The sequence below is a fragment of the Sus scrofa genome, chromosome 9, assembly GCF_000003025.6.
Source record: "Sus scrofa isolate TJ Tabasco breed Duroc chromosome 9, Sscrofa11.1, whole genome shotgun sequence".
Lineage (NCBI taxonomy): Eukaryota > Metazoa > Chordata > Mammalia > Artiodactyla > Suidae > Sus > Sus scrofa.
In genome coordinates, this window is record NC_010451.4 from 41,679,034 (window position 1) to 41,693,886 (window position 14,853).

General features: G+C 47.8%; 1 protein-coding gene across 3 annotated transcripts in view; it reads left to right on the forward strand.

The window, feature by feature from the left end:
- ZBTB16 (zinc finger and BTB domain containing 16) overlaps positions 1-14,853 on the forward strand; it is a 199,719-nt gene that overhangs the window by 39,498 nt on the left and 145,368 nt on the right. The gene's annotated exons all lie outside the window — the stretch shown is intronic.

Consider the following 14,853-nt stretch of genomic DNA (forward strand, 5'->3'; position numbering starts at 1 on the left):
TCTTCTCAGGGTACCTGGCTCACACCAGTTCCGTTCTCTCCAAACTCCTGATCTTCCTTGATAAATGCTTTTCCCACAACCACAACCAAATGCAACAAGAAACATATCTATAGCCGCCAGTAAATAAGGATTTTAATCTCAGTCTCCAGTGGGGTTGTATTTTAACTCGTGGATAATACTATTGTCTTGTGACCCAGCCCGCTGATGAGTTAATGGTTCTTAGAGCTGTGCATTGTCAACTCAAGTGAGTGAAGGAGTGTATGTGTGTGTGTGTGTGTGTCTATGTGTGCTGAGGGGTGAGAGGGGTGGAGCAGGCAGCTTTGGAGAGGGAGGGAAGCAGCCTGGTTCCTTTCTTGGCCTTCTCTTTTGGAAAAGGAGCAGTGATACAGCTTCTCTGCTTGCCTTGGGGATGCAGGAGTTCTAAAGTCCATCGCAGACACGTTCAGATGTCAGGGGGTCAAACGTGCTGGTGCACTTGGGGGGCCAGTGGCACACACCCTCCTAGTGTTCCTTCACCTAAGAAGCATTCCGCTGTCTCCAGTTGCTGCTCTGTGCCTTCACATGCGCTCACACAGCAACAGTCAGGTCTGCTTTGTTTTGCCAAAAAGTGAGTTAAAGGTTTACAAAGAAACACGAGCTCTTTAACCCAGAGGCAGCCGCCGCTAAGCTGCCACCCTGTGCCAAGGTCCAGCATCCTGGGGAGATGATCTCTTAATGACCCTGAGATATTCTGAGACCCGATTTTTGTGTGTTCATTTGTTTCTTAACCCAGATGGTCAGGTCCTCCTTAATCAACCGTGGCAAAATGTCACTTTCCTTTCTGTTTTCCATGGGATGGTAAGTGGCTTCTCTGATCATCTCTCTCGGCTCGTGTTTTTCCGAAGGTGACACTTAAAATTAGATGGAGGTGCCGTGCGGGAGGGCGAGATGAGTTGGGTTGTCCCAGCCCAAACCTGGGGAAACTGAGACTGGGCCCGAGCGGCTGACTGAACGGCAGGGGTTCACGTCACAAATTCCTTTTCCACCACCCTCCACTCCCCTATTCCCTAATAATAGAGTAGGCACAGTAGTTGGCTCATTCTGGGGAGGCTAGTCCATATTTGAGATTTATTTACTTTATGCAGCCCTGGCCCGGATGGATGATGAAAGCATTTAAACCAAAACCGATTCTAGCAAGTATTTGCCCCTGTTGATCGTGGGGTGCCGTTGTAGAGCGTGTGTGGATTTGGCAGGGGGAGTGGTAGGTGAGCTGGCCTCTCTCCTCTTGAATTTGCCCAACCACTGGTGGAAAGAAAAGAAACTTGATCAGGACCCTTCTAGTGATTTTAATTTCCCGGAGATGTGTAATCACCCTGTGGTACTGAGAACTGAATCAACTCTGGCCTTTCTGACAGACCCTTTGGTGAGCTGCAGTACACCCAGCTTTATGAAATTATTAACCTTTTATAAGACTGGGATAGTTATAAACGTTGAGCGAGGCCAGGCAATGACTGTTGGATTCCTCCCTTGGAAAGATCAGGTATTTACTGCTTTCCCGAAATGCAGTGCTGGTTTGGGAGTCCAGAAGGACCCCCAGGATGGGTAAAGACCCTGGAGTAGCTTTGAATGAAGAGATAGCCACGTGGCTGGCTCTCAAGGGATCCAGACGGTCTCTTGAGACCAGGAACATTGCAGGCTGGGTTTGGGGGTGTTTTATGAGTGTTTATGTGGGGCAGTTACCTCCTATAAAGGGATTTAGAACTTCCAGTCATTTATGACCCAGCCCTGTCCGTGTCCTCCAGCTCAGCATTGCTGTTCTCAGGCGCCGTGGAGGCACCTTTTCCTGGGACTGCTTATTAATTCATCCATTTAACCAGATCTGTTTGAGAGGTTCTAGAGAACCTTGCGTGGTTGAGAGAGAAACATGATATGGTAGGAAGAGTCCATATTTTGGAGGTAAGATAGATCTAGATTGAGAGATTGGCCACTTTAAGAAAACATAAAAAAATTTTTTTTTCTTTTTATGGATGCACCTGCAGCCTGTGGAATTTCCCAAGCTAGGGGTCAAATCGGAGCTGCAGCTGCCAGCCTACGCCACAGCCACAGCAACACAGGAGCCTTAACTCACTGAGTGAGGCCAGGGATGGAACATGCATCCTCATGGATACTATGCCAGGTTCTTAACCTGCTGAGCCACAATGGGAACTCCAGGCCACTTTTTTTCCCCTGTCTTTTTAGGGCCACACCTGCAGTCTATGGAGGTTCCCAGGCTGGGGGTCGAGTTGGAGCTACAGCTGCTGGCCTGCACCACAGCCACAGCATCGCAGGATCTTAGCCGCCTCTGCGACCTACACCACAGCTCCCGGCAATGCCGGATCCTTAAGCCACTGAGCAAGGCCAGGGATCACACTTGAGTCCTCATGGATGCTAGTCAGATTCGTTTCTGCTGAGCCACAGTGGGAACTCCTAGGCTACTTATTAAACTGTCTGTCCTTAGAGGCTCCTGTAACATGGGGTTGATGGCACCTCACTTGTAAGGTTATTGTGAGGATCAAATGGAAAAGCACATGTAGTTCTCCTTGCTGTTAAGGTAGCGTCCGATAAATGTTAGTTCCCTGTCCTCCTTTCTCTTCTTAAGAGCAGAGGACCTGCTTGTATTTCTTTGTTTTTTTGATGCCATTGTTCACAGTAGAGATGCGTTTGCGTATCTGTGGCTCTGCTTTGTGTCCATCACAGTGGTGATGAAGGAACGGGGGGGGGGGGGGGGGGCGGGAAATGGGGGGGGATCCCAAATGGGGAGGAACAGGCAAGGTTCTCCCAGGGCTTTTCGTTTCTCTTCCTTGGGAAATCAGGGCGTTCTCCGGGGAATAGACATCCTGGGACTGTCACTCTTCCCTTTGGCCTCGGCATCAGGGACCTCTTTGGTTTGGTGGTCTGTGTCCAGCTCTGTTGTGGATCCTGTCTGGCGTGTTGGGGTTGGCACTGAACGCAACCCTGACGGCTGCGTGTCCTCATTCACAGACCTCTGAGCCTGGGCCTCAGCTGCTTCGTCTGCAGACTTGCCATTTCCCTTTCCAGGAAAAAAAATGGTCCTTGAAAAATGCTTTCTTACTGTGGCTGTAAGGTGCTGGTGTGTTGTTGGCAGCCAAGTTGGGGTTTGGATCTCCCTGGGGTTTGAGGTTGCTCAAGGACTGTTTCTAACATGCTCTCGCCTTTTTATGCATGGACCGTCCAGGGGATCCTTGGTGAATGTTTCACTCTGGGGCTTTCAGGAGAAAGGTTTGTCATTCGTCATCACTCTCCTCATCCATCACAGCTGCAGTGAGAGTGGTTAGAGGGAAAGGGTGGAATCAGTTGTTCAGATTTTTCCTTCTTCCCGCTCCCTCTGTCCCCATCCCCCATCCCTCCCCACCCCATCTTTCTGGATGTGGACCCGTTGGGAGATGCTTGGGCCAGGTTTCTGGGGTGATCTTGGCATATGTAGGAAGAGGGATGCTTTCTGTTGCTAGCCTGGCGTTGGTCTTGTATCCCTGAGGTGTGGTTTAGTAGGAGGTAAACAGTCACTTAATAATTTATTGGGTGCCTGCAAAATTTTATAGGCAGGAGAGATGAGGGCAATTCTAGGGGAAAGAAAAGGCCAGTCATGAAGCTTTTTGGGCAGCTCCCTTCTTGGGCTTGAAGCCTTTGATGCTTCCCCACAGTCCTCAGAGCTCCCAGTGCCACCCAGGTGTCCAGAGGGGACAGTTGAGTTGGTGGAACCTTGCTCTTTCCATGTGTCCATATGAACCCACTCCGGTCCCATGAGAGCGCCTTTCCAAACCGTGATGTCCTGCTCCGCTTGGCTGCTGGGGACATTGAAAGGCCTTATTTGAAGGCAGCCGTCACTGTATCAGGGGTGCTGGGAGTGGAGGTCTGTAAAATGGCTTTTGGCTGCATGGGTGATGATTCCGCTTTGAACCCCAACACTGTGAATGTTGAGGTTAAAATGCAGGAGCCGAGAGAGCCCCGAGTTCATCGGAAGCCGTCTCCTGCCTTTAGGCGGGGCCTTGTGCTGAAAGGAGGGAGAAGTGTGGACAGTGCAGGGGGGAGGATCCGGAACTATCTGGAATCCTGGAGGTAGACCTGCTCGCCTCCCCTGTCAGCCTGCGTCCAGAGCACCTTTTAACCCAGAGAGGAGCGGGAGGGCTGCCCAGCACGGCCACCTGGCTGAACATTCTGCTTAAACACACTTTTTTAAAATTTTTCCCGATTGCTTTTTTAGCGCGTACCGTCTGTTAGGACTGAGGAGGTTTTGGTTGTTGTTTTTGTAACTTTGGGACATAGAAGTCTCTGCTTGCGTTTGTGTTTTCGGTGACCACATGTAAGGGCCGGTGGAATCTTTCTTGTCTTTGCTTTCTCTGAACTTTCCAAAGAGTGGGCCCCTATCTCTCGGCGGGGGGGATTAACTCCTTGTGGCCCCCTGGGTCGTTGGTGCCCCCCCCCACCCTGTGTCAGCATCTCAACCTCTGTACACAGGATGTTTTCTCTAGCGCTTATCAGATGGTTTAGGAGATGTGGGGTGGAGATACAGGTAACGTTTAACCCATCCTGAATTCCTTTCTCGAGCGGGGGCCCAAGATGAAACTCGGCCGCAGAACAGAGGGTGGGGGGGGCAGGGGTGAGGTGGCTGGAGTGAACCACGCCGCTTTCTCTCTCAAAGGGAGGTGTGGGTGCCTGTGGTGCAGGGGCACAAAGGTGCTTCGTTTTGGTGACTTATTTAACACCCCTCCTGACACCAGTGTGTGGGTTCGGAGCCCGGGAAATCAAAGAGAAATTTAACAAACTCTCCTCTCTTGGGTGGAGGCTGAGTAATTGAATTGGTGGGCGATCCACTCCAGTTTCTTCTCTTTTCGCATCTTTCTTCCTTCCTTCCACTCAGACCAGCATCTTGGTCAAGGTGCCCGGTTTGAGCTCCTTTGGCAAAGGGGAGCAGGGAAGGGAGAAGAAACCAGAGCAGGCACCTCTGCAGCCACAGAAGCTTGTCTTTTTTTGTTGTTTTGTTTTTAACCTGGATGCGTCTGGATTCGACAGAGGTCGAGAGTCTCTGTTATTATCATTGGCTGGACATACATGGAAAGGGGGCAGCTAACGATGCTCATCTCCTTTGAAGGCAGGGAGGATGCAAGCAGAGTAGGGGGTAGTTTAGCACAGCTTTGTAAGAAAGTTGCAAGCCTCTGCCAGCCTGTGGACCTGGCCTGCTGTCTGCGGAAGGACGCAGCTAGTGAAAGACATCCGCCTTCACCTCCAGCACCTAAGATTGAAGCATTGCTCATGCTTTCTGGGCCTGGCTCTCTCTCTGTTACCTTTCCTTCCCACCTACCCTTTTTTGTTCCCATAGCAGGAAGGGAAAAGAAAGTACTCTGGAATATCCAGCAGTCGGCACTGCTCCTAGGAGGCTCTGTCTTAGCAGGGCAGAGGATGAGCGGGGAACATGGAAAATGGATTGGTGCTGTTTTGTGATGGTTTGCTGGCATTTTCCAAAATCTTTTTGGGCATGATTCTCAGATTCAGTGAAGGGATGGATCTCCCAGAAATGAAGAGGTAGGAGATCTTGTGGCCAGGGATCCAGGAGGCCTGGGTTCTGGGATTAGCTCATCAGAGGCTTCAGCCTACCCAGCCTCCAAAAAAGAGAACATCCTTTTAGCTTCTGCAGCATGTTTCCACTGGAAAACCATTCTCCTGGATGGGCATTGACTCATGCACGCTTTTCTTCTAGCTCATATGAAAGAGAAAGGTATATTGCCCTTTAGCACCGGGATAGTCTAGTAGGGGCACCAGAGTCATCGCAACCACTTTGAGTTGCAGGCTTAAGAAGTCCCTTTGGGCATCGGAAGGGGAGTTTGCCTGAGATCAGGCTTGGTCACCACACTTGAGCCATGTTTGCCTTTTTCTGACCCGTTTTTAGCCAGGTGAGTTAGCAGTTTTACCCATCGTCTTCCACCCACCCGGGCAAAACACATTTGGGAAAAGTTAGAGCAGCTGGCGTTTGGCACCTGCAACGCTGACATAGCAGTTCGCCTGATAACGCTTCTTAGTTTCTCTGGTGATCTGAATGTACTTTTCTGAGTCATGCAAGGAGCCTGTGAGCTGAGGCTGGCCAATAGCCCCAACTCTGAATTAATTCTCATGGGTAAAACCCTGGGGGTGGCTATTTTTTGGTGGAGGTAACCAAAGAGCGGTGGCGTCCCTGCTAAGGCTTCCTTGGAGGCAGTGAGACCTGGCCTTTCTCTGGGTTCCCCCTGTTTGTTAGTTGTGCTCAGATGAGGTTTTTTTCCCTCTCACTGTTCTCTCCTCCTCTCATCCTAACAGTCTCATAGGTAAACTTAGAAGGAAGACAAATACTTCTCAAACTGTCACCGAGGGGGCCATAAAAGAGACATTTGGACAGTGGTGCTGGGGAGATCCTTGTCTTTGTTCCATGTTAATACAAAGGGATCGGGGTAGCCCCCATCACCAGGGAAAGGCGGTTTTTCTTCATTTAGCTTTTAATTGCTTTCTTTCACTTTTATGTATAAAAGATTGTCCATTTAATTAACTCAAGAATGCAATTTCAAAAACACTAATGCTTTACACATGATGGCTTTTAAAATAAAAGTAGCATTCTAATATTGCATAATGCTTTCCTCTCCCTGCCTCTCCCCCATCCCACCACCTCCCCTCCAGTCCCTATTAACCTTTTGCAGTCGAGGGTTGTTAGGAGGAAAGTGCTGGTCCCGCTGTCTCTGCTTCTACTTTCCACGGGGTGGCCGCTCCCTTCTGAAGTGTTCCGTCGCTTCCTCAGAGAAGGCAGCTCATCCCTTCTGCCTGGGGTTGTTTCGTGGCTATATTTACCTTCTTTTGAGGTCACAGGGCCCTGACTCCTGTTGCCGACTTTAAAAAAACCCCATCATTATAGCGGATTACACAGGAAAATGGAAAAGGAAATAAAATCCTAATTCTTAGCCCTGGTTTCTTTTGGAGATTTTATGAGAAGCCCATGTGCACTGGCCTGAGGGTTCCTGGTTTCAGCAGCTTCTCTCTTCTGATTCTCAAGGAAACCCTGCTCGTTCTCATCCCTTCAAACCCCTTACCATGTGAATTCCTCGTGTCCGTGGTCTGTCTTCTGGCCACGGTTCCTTGGAGCCCAGACTTTCCCCCTTCATATCGACTCTCACAGGCCAGTCCCTCACTTGATGGCTGTTGTATCTTCACCTGCTGGACTCGGAAGGGGCAGGAGGACCCATAGAGATGCACACACATCCCTGCCCCGAGAAAGACAGTCCAGCTGTGAGGTGGGAGATATCCTGGCGGTCCCTTTAATTTTGTAGGCGAGATGAGGGGCCCCAGAGGGTTCAGTGACCAGTCCAGGGTCTCCGGTCAACAAGGGTCCTGGGCTGAATGCGATCCACTCGCCTGGCTGATTGCTTAGCCATGCACCTACTGACTTCCTGGATTTTTTCCAGATCCGGGTCCTCGAAGGGACCTTGGACATCACGTGACCCACTCACTCACCTGCTGGAGCATCCTTCCTCTTGTGGTTCAGAGGATGTCCAGAGAACAGCTCTGTAGACCTGTAACAGCACCGTATGTCAGACGCTTTGTGTTCAGATCTAATTTAACTCCCTCCCATTAGCCCTGTTTCCCATGCTCGGGTGATGAAACGCTTGGTCGTTGAACGTGAATAAATCCAGTGGCTGCCAAGTATAGCAAGTCATTTTGGAGAAACATCCTCTCTCTCACGGTGTCTCTTCTCCAAAGAACATGATATTTGAGCCTCCCAAAGTGAGGGCAGTGCTGGATTTCCCACCTTGGAAGAACGCTTGTACCGCTTCTCCAAGTGACCAAAAGATTTTGCTTTCCTTGGGGTTGGGTATGTAACCCTGACTTTTTCTCAGCCATGTGACGTGGATATATACACATGCAGCTTGGGAAAAGGCTCTTCTTTGTTTTTATTGGAGTGTGGTTCACGTACAGTGTTGTGTGAGTTTCAGGTGTATTGCATAGTGATTCAGTTATACATACATTTATGAAAAATAAATATAAATGTATATATTCTTTTTATGATTCTTTTCCCATGTAAGTTATTACAGACTCTTGAGTATTGTTCCCTGTGCTATATGCAGTAGGTCCTTGTTGTTTATCTCTTTTAGAGAACTATATAATCGTTATTTATTTATTTGAAGTACTGTTGATTTACACTGTTGTGCTAATTTCTGCTGTACAGCAAAGTGATTCGGTATACTCTTTTATATTTTTATGTGTATCTTTTTCTTTGTATGTTTCTTGTAACATGTATTATGTTATGTAAATGTTTTGGTTTTCTTTTTGGCCACACCTGCAGCATGTGGAAGTTCCCCGGGCCAGGGATGGAATCCAAGCTGCAGCTGCCATCTACACCACAGCTGTGTAACACCAGATCCTTAACCCACTGCGGGGGGGCGGATGGGGGGGGCACTGGGATCGAACCCACACCTCCACGGCTGCAGCCAGATCCTTAACTCACTGTGCCACAGTGGGAACGCCTGTAAATGTATTAAAGCATTTTTTTTTTTATTAAAGTATAGTTGAGGAGTTTCCTTGGGGCACAGCAGGTTCAGGATCCCGCTATGTCCCTGGTATGGCTCCAGTCACTGCCATGGCATGGATTTGATCCCTGGCCTGAGAATGTCTACATGCTGTAGGTGCAGCCAAGAGAAAGAAAGGTGCAGTCGAATAGATTATAGTTGATTTACACGGTTGCGCCATGCACTCTTTTTTTTAAAAAATATTTTTTCCGTTATGGTTTATCATAGGACGTTGAATTTAGTTCTCTGTGCTCTGCAGTAGGACCTCGTTGTCTTTCCCCTCTGTGTAGTAGAGTTTATATCTGCTAACGCTGACCTCCCACTCCATCTCTCCCCCAACCCCTCCCCTTTGCAACCACAAGTTTGAAGAACTCCCTGCTCTCGATTCCAGAATAGGCTGGTAAAACTGGCTTTGGAGGTAGATGTTTTCCCAAGAGGAATAGTGTGCTGGACTGGGAGGGCTGGAGTTTGGTGACAGTATGCTGTTCAACTTTTTTTTTTTTTTTCTGTCCTATTTGGAGAGAGATTTTCAAATTAACCTGGAACCAGTAGAGAATTTAGTAGGAATTTGGGGCTGGGTTTTTTGTTGTTGTTGTTGTTGTTTGTTTTTTTTTTTTTTCCTTTTTTGAAATCTGCTAATGGAATCCCTTTCCCACCCCCTACTTTTATTATTATTATTATTGATTTGTACCTAGGAAGCATTCATTGTGGAAGACGCTGGGAGGGTTTGAATGCTGCTGGGGAGAGGAGAGGTTTGATGGGGACCACAGGGCTTTATCATTTATTAATTCCTGGGTTCATTCATTGAGCTGTTTAACTCTCCGTGTGTGAGAGGGCAGCCCCAGATGGTCTTTTGGTGCCAGATTTAGCTCTGAGATCCCAGGCCCTGACAAAAGAGGACACAAAGAATAGCTGAATGTACAACATATTTGCAGCCATTAGGAAGTCTTTGGGCTCAGGCGCTAGCAAGAACACTTATCATCTCCAGCATCTTAGGAATCCTTTTCTCTTGCCTTTTTCCATTTTTAAAAAAAGCCCAGCATGAATCAGTGAGCCAGCTTTTATTATTGCTGAAGTGGTCACAGTTCGTATCTGATTTTTAGAATGGAATCCATGTCCATATGTTTGTTCCCGGATCGCCTCCGTCAGAGCTCCCTACCTTCTGTTCTAGAAGGAGTTCTCTTTAGCATCATGGTGAACCTTTGAGCTCAGGTCCCTTTTTCCCTCTTCACCCTCCCCTTCCCCATTCAACTTTCTCTAAGACACCTCAGAGATTGCAAAGTTGCCAGTAAGGGTTGAGGAGGGTGGCCGGTGGTGGTGACTGATTTCCTTAGGCAGCGGGTGGGGTGGCTCCTAGGGGGTGACCGCCTTTGGTGTGGCAGGCTCTGAGCTCAGCACTGGTACACATTACCTCCTTCAGGCCCTACCACAGACCTTTGGCATCCTGGCGTTGCAGATGAGAAACCTCCTTGGGACATGAGTTCAAAGAGATTAGACATTTAGCCCATTCTGTAAGTTGGGTGGCTGGGAATCAAACCCAGGTCTGTCTCAGTGCTTACCCTGTGCTCTCAATGCCTTCTGGGATTTTCCTGTGGATATTGGGATAGGCTGGCTTTAGGGTTGGTGGTTAGACATGGCACCCAGCCAGCACTGGCTTCACCAACTGCGGTTATGCCTCCCTCTTATGTTTGCTTCTTCAGTGGGTCAGTCCCATTTGGGGACTGCAGATGGGGCACATGTGTCATCCTGTCCTGTGATGACCCAGGCTTCGTTGAGCCTCTCTTCCCTGGCCCTGTGGGAGGGGAGGTTGGGGCAGGGGGGAGCCAGGGAGAGGCAGGGAAGAGAATGGGGTACCTCCGCATCCTTGAGAAACAGGGTCTGTTTCTTCATCTAGTGGAATTCACTTTGGCCTTTCAGTAGCTCTCCATCTGAATGTGGCAGTTTCCTAAGGAGCTTTGTCCCAGGGCTGAACTGGCCTGCTGGAAAATGCTATTCCCCAGAAATAAGAGCCAGTCTGTGGTGAGCGAGATTGGTTTTCCGCACGTTGAGGTGGGACATCTTTGGCTTGGCTAGACTAAAAATGCCTGCAGCTTTCTTGGCCTCCCAGACCCCGAGGCCAGGCCCTGTCCCCCATATCTAGTGATGCTGTTCACTCTGGGGAAGACCCGGAGGTTGAGGAAGCTCCCCAAGGCTGGAGTTGGTTGCACAGAGAGGCCCAGATGTTTTGCATAGTTTTTTCCATTGCCCCATCAGGAATGTGTTCCCTCCGGACGGGTTATGGCCTGGAAGTGAGCCTAATGTAAACATCCTTGCCGTGGCTGGTCCCCTTAATCGAATAGAAATGGTTTGGGGATAAGCTGGCTCGGGGTGGGGGAGGGAGGGGAGGGAGGGAGGACAGGGGAGAGATTTAACCATCGAATTGAGACACGAGGCTGTCTGTTGTGGGGGCTGTTCTCCTGGTGGGCTCCAGGCAGACGCAGAGTGGGCACAGCCTTCCTGCCGTTGGTGCAGTCCTGGCCCGTTCTCTGAGGCAGAAGGATTTGCTGAGGGAAAGCCTGGAAACTGTGGTTTGGTTGACCAGCTGGGCAGAGCAGTGAGGGAGAAGGAGATGAGCTAGAAGAGCCTGATGGGGTGGGGGGCCAGGCAGGAGCTGGAGGGGCCACATGAGGACTTTGGGGGGTGGGCGGCGCTGTTAATTCTAGGATTTTAAGAGCCTTCCACGACCTATTCAAAACTGCTCTTTCTTTCTTGTCTTTTTTGTCTTTTTTTTTTTTTTTTTTTTTTTTTTTTTTTTTTTTTTTTTTTTTTTTTTTTTTTAGGGCTGCATCTATAGCACATGGAGGTTTCTAGGCCAGGGGTTGAATTGGATGGAGCTGTTGCCGCCGGCCTATGCCACAGCCACAGCAACGCCAGATCCGAGCCGTGTCTGGGACCTACACCACGGGTCATGGCAACGCTGGATCCTTAACCCACTGAGCGAGGCCAGGGATCGAACCCACAACCTCATGGTTCCTAGTCAGATTCGTTTTCTCTGCGCCACGATGGGAACTCCCAAAACTGCACTGAAACTGAAACAGTGTACTTTGAAAGGGCATAAGACTCCCAGAGCAGGGGGTGTGAAAAATGTAGGAGAGTTGTGTGTGCCTGTGTGAGTTCTCTGTGTGTGTGTGAGCTGGGGGGTGGGGGGGGCTTGGGGCTCTTGGTGGGGAGACTGACCCTCTTTACTCTGCCCCCACCCCCCTTACCTCTCTCTTTGAGGGGCTCAGGCTTTCTGGGAGACCCTGGTGCTTCATCCAGACCTTAACGTGGGAGATGGGCCCTAGAGCAGTCTTCTGCAGCACCCTGTGTACAGACACCCCCCACCCCCCAAGCATAATCTGGGGTCACTAAAGGACGTTACACATTATACGTCTGACTTGGGTAGTTTTCGCTTTTATGAGGACGTCGAGGCAAACTCCAAGCAACGTCACGGCAACTGCTCTTGCCCAGCTCCTACACTTTTAAGGGCTTTTGCCCAAGGTGGATTTAAAAGAGTTGGCAGAGATGCCGAGACTGGTGGGTTGGTTTCTCTGGTTCAGATTCTAGGACTAAGAGTCAGGCAGCAGGGGAGACCTCAGGGTCTGGGAGACAGCTGGAACCTCCCCATTCTGACATCTTGGAATCTTGGTGCCTGAGTGTGCCGAGGAGAGGGAAGACGTAAACAATTTAGTTTGCCTTCAGGATGCAGGATCTAATCTAAACATGATTAAGCTGATTTGATTTCATAGATTGGAATTTCTAAGTGATAGAAACTGATGAGGTTAATGTGAAATATTTACTTAATAAAAAGCCTCATTACCTGATGATGCTGAAGGGTAAGGGGAAAACAGCTTCTCAGTAACGCCCGTCTGATCTTTTGGAAATGAAGTTGGGTTAAAGTTTTCTTGGTAAAAACTGAATTCTGTGATCTTGTTTTTACACATGCTGTGCTTAAATATTAACACCAATTGAGCAAATTGCCTTTTAACTGCCTTTATTTGCTTTCATTAACAGTATAATTTAAAAGCTCAAGAATTTGCATAGAACCTGTTGTGCACGTTGGGGGGGTACTGTTCATAAATTAATTAATCGTGAGAACATTATCTTTAAGGAAGGTCATGAAACACAAGCATGGTTTCTGAAAAGCAATGACATGTTTTTTTTTTTTTTTTGCTATTTCTTGGGGACTTGATGTACTTTTGGCTTAGAGATCTCTCTCTCTCTCTCTCTCTCTCTCTCTTTCTCTCTCTCTCTGTGTGTGTGTGTGTGTGTAATAACTTGGCAGGATCAAGAAAAATTTTAATGACTGGACATGTTTTAAGTTAAGTTGAGTGAACCTAATTACACTGTAGTTTCCAAAGAGCTGAAGGCAATACCATTGGTATTTAAGCACTAGTTTCAAAATTAAAACCAACCTATATAATTGGCTGTGCTCCTTAAATTGTTTCTCTCCTCCTCTCGTCATCTCGGAACCACCCCCACCCCCTCACTTTCACACCAACTGGGAGAGAGAGAAACTGGCGCTGCTGTGACTTGACCACCGCATCTGCGTGTAACATGACCTACATTGTCCTTTCATGAATCGACTCCCGACATGTGAAAAGTTTCCAGAATGATTTCACTGAAATCAGTTGCCTTCTTCTGTACAGATGTTTCTGTGGTTTAGAACCTCAGCCAAGGCAAACGTTCTGAATGAGACGGAGACCACCGTGCCCTGCGATGCACTCCTGTGCCCAAGCTCTCTGACACCTCTGTTTTGACCATGCTCTGCCTCTCGTTCCCCTTCCGTCTCCCTCTCCTGGTGCTATTGGTTTGTTGTGGGTGGTTTTCCTAATTAATTTAATCTGCAGTCTTGTTTTTCTGGGTCCACAGATGCCAGAATGCTGAATTTATTTACCTCTTCTATTTTTATTGGCTACCATTGAGACATTTTTTTCCTCTTCTCTTTTACCCTAAATCTCTGCTCTTTTTTGGAGGCTTCCAGACCCACTTCCATAAAGAAAGAATTTCTGTCTTGCGAACACTTGTCAGATGTGTTTTCTTGGGTAGGGGAGGGGAATATATATCTTTTAAATAATATATATGTTTAAAAGAGCATATTCAAAACTCAAAGAATATGGAGTGTTATTACCTCTGTATACCTGACCACATCAAAAATTTAAAACATTTTGCATGCTTTTCTTTTTTTTTTTTTTGGTCTTTTTGCCTTTTCTGGGGCTGCTTCCTGCAGCATATGGAAGTTCCTAGGCCAGGGGTCTAATCAGAGCTGTAGCCGCTGGCCTGTGACAGAGCCACAGCAACGCGGGATCTGAGCCGCATCTGCCACCTACACCACAGCTCTCGGCAACGCCGGATCCTTAACCCACTGAGCAAGGCCTTGGACCATACCCGCAACCTCATGGTTCCTAGTCAGATTCGTTAACCACTGAGCCACAAAGAGAATTCCTCTATTGGGTTTTTGTCTGTGCCTTAGACATTTGTGGATTCTCTTTCTATATAAATCAGAAGTATTCATCCTTTGTTTGTTGAATGTGTAGTAAATTTTTTTTCCAGTTTATCATTTGTCTTTTAATTTTGATTATGGTTCCTTTTATCATATATCATTGTAATAATTTATCTGATTTGAAAATGTTACATTGATGTCTGTAGAATGGGTAGTATAAAACCTTTAATGGTCATGTTTTAAAATTTGAATTTGTAAAGATAATTCAGATATGGGGGAGAAGGGGGAGAGAGGGAAAAAGGGAAGAAGAAAAGAGAGGATGAAGTTAAAAGGTTGATTTTTTTTCTCTATAAAAAATCCGTTGTCATCTGAGGCCCCCTTCTCTCCAAGGGGAATATTCTTCTGGTGATTTCAGCATGTACTTGTCTCACGAAGATGTCCCTATTCTGAAGAGAATCATCTTAAGAATTGTCCATCCCCAGAAGGCAGCCTCACCCATTCTTTCTCCTAGACTTCTTTCCTTCTTGGTCTTATAAGACCTAGTGAAAATGAAAACTCCATAAAACCACCTCTATTTCTATACACTTTATTTTAATCTTTCAGAGGACCTATTGCTTTCTGGCTTATGGCAGAAATAACTTGTGCGTATCTAATCTCGCTTTCAGGCAAGGACTCTATTCTGTCTTACTCATCTTCAAATTCTGCACAGTCTTCAGCGGTCACTGTACAATCATTATTTTATCCACCTTTGTCCTACGCACTCTTCTGAGACCAGTATAGCCTTCAAAAGAGGCATCTTGGGCCTGGAAGTCCAGTGCTGCATGTATTTTG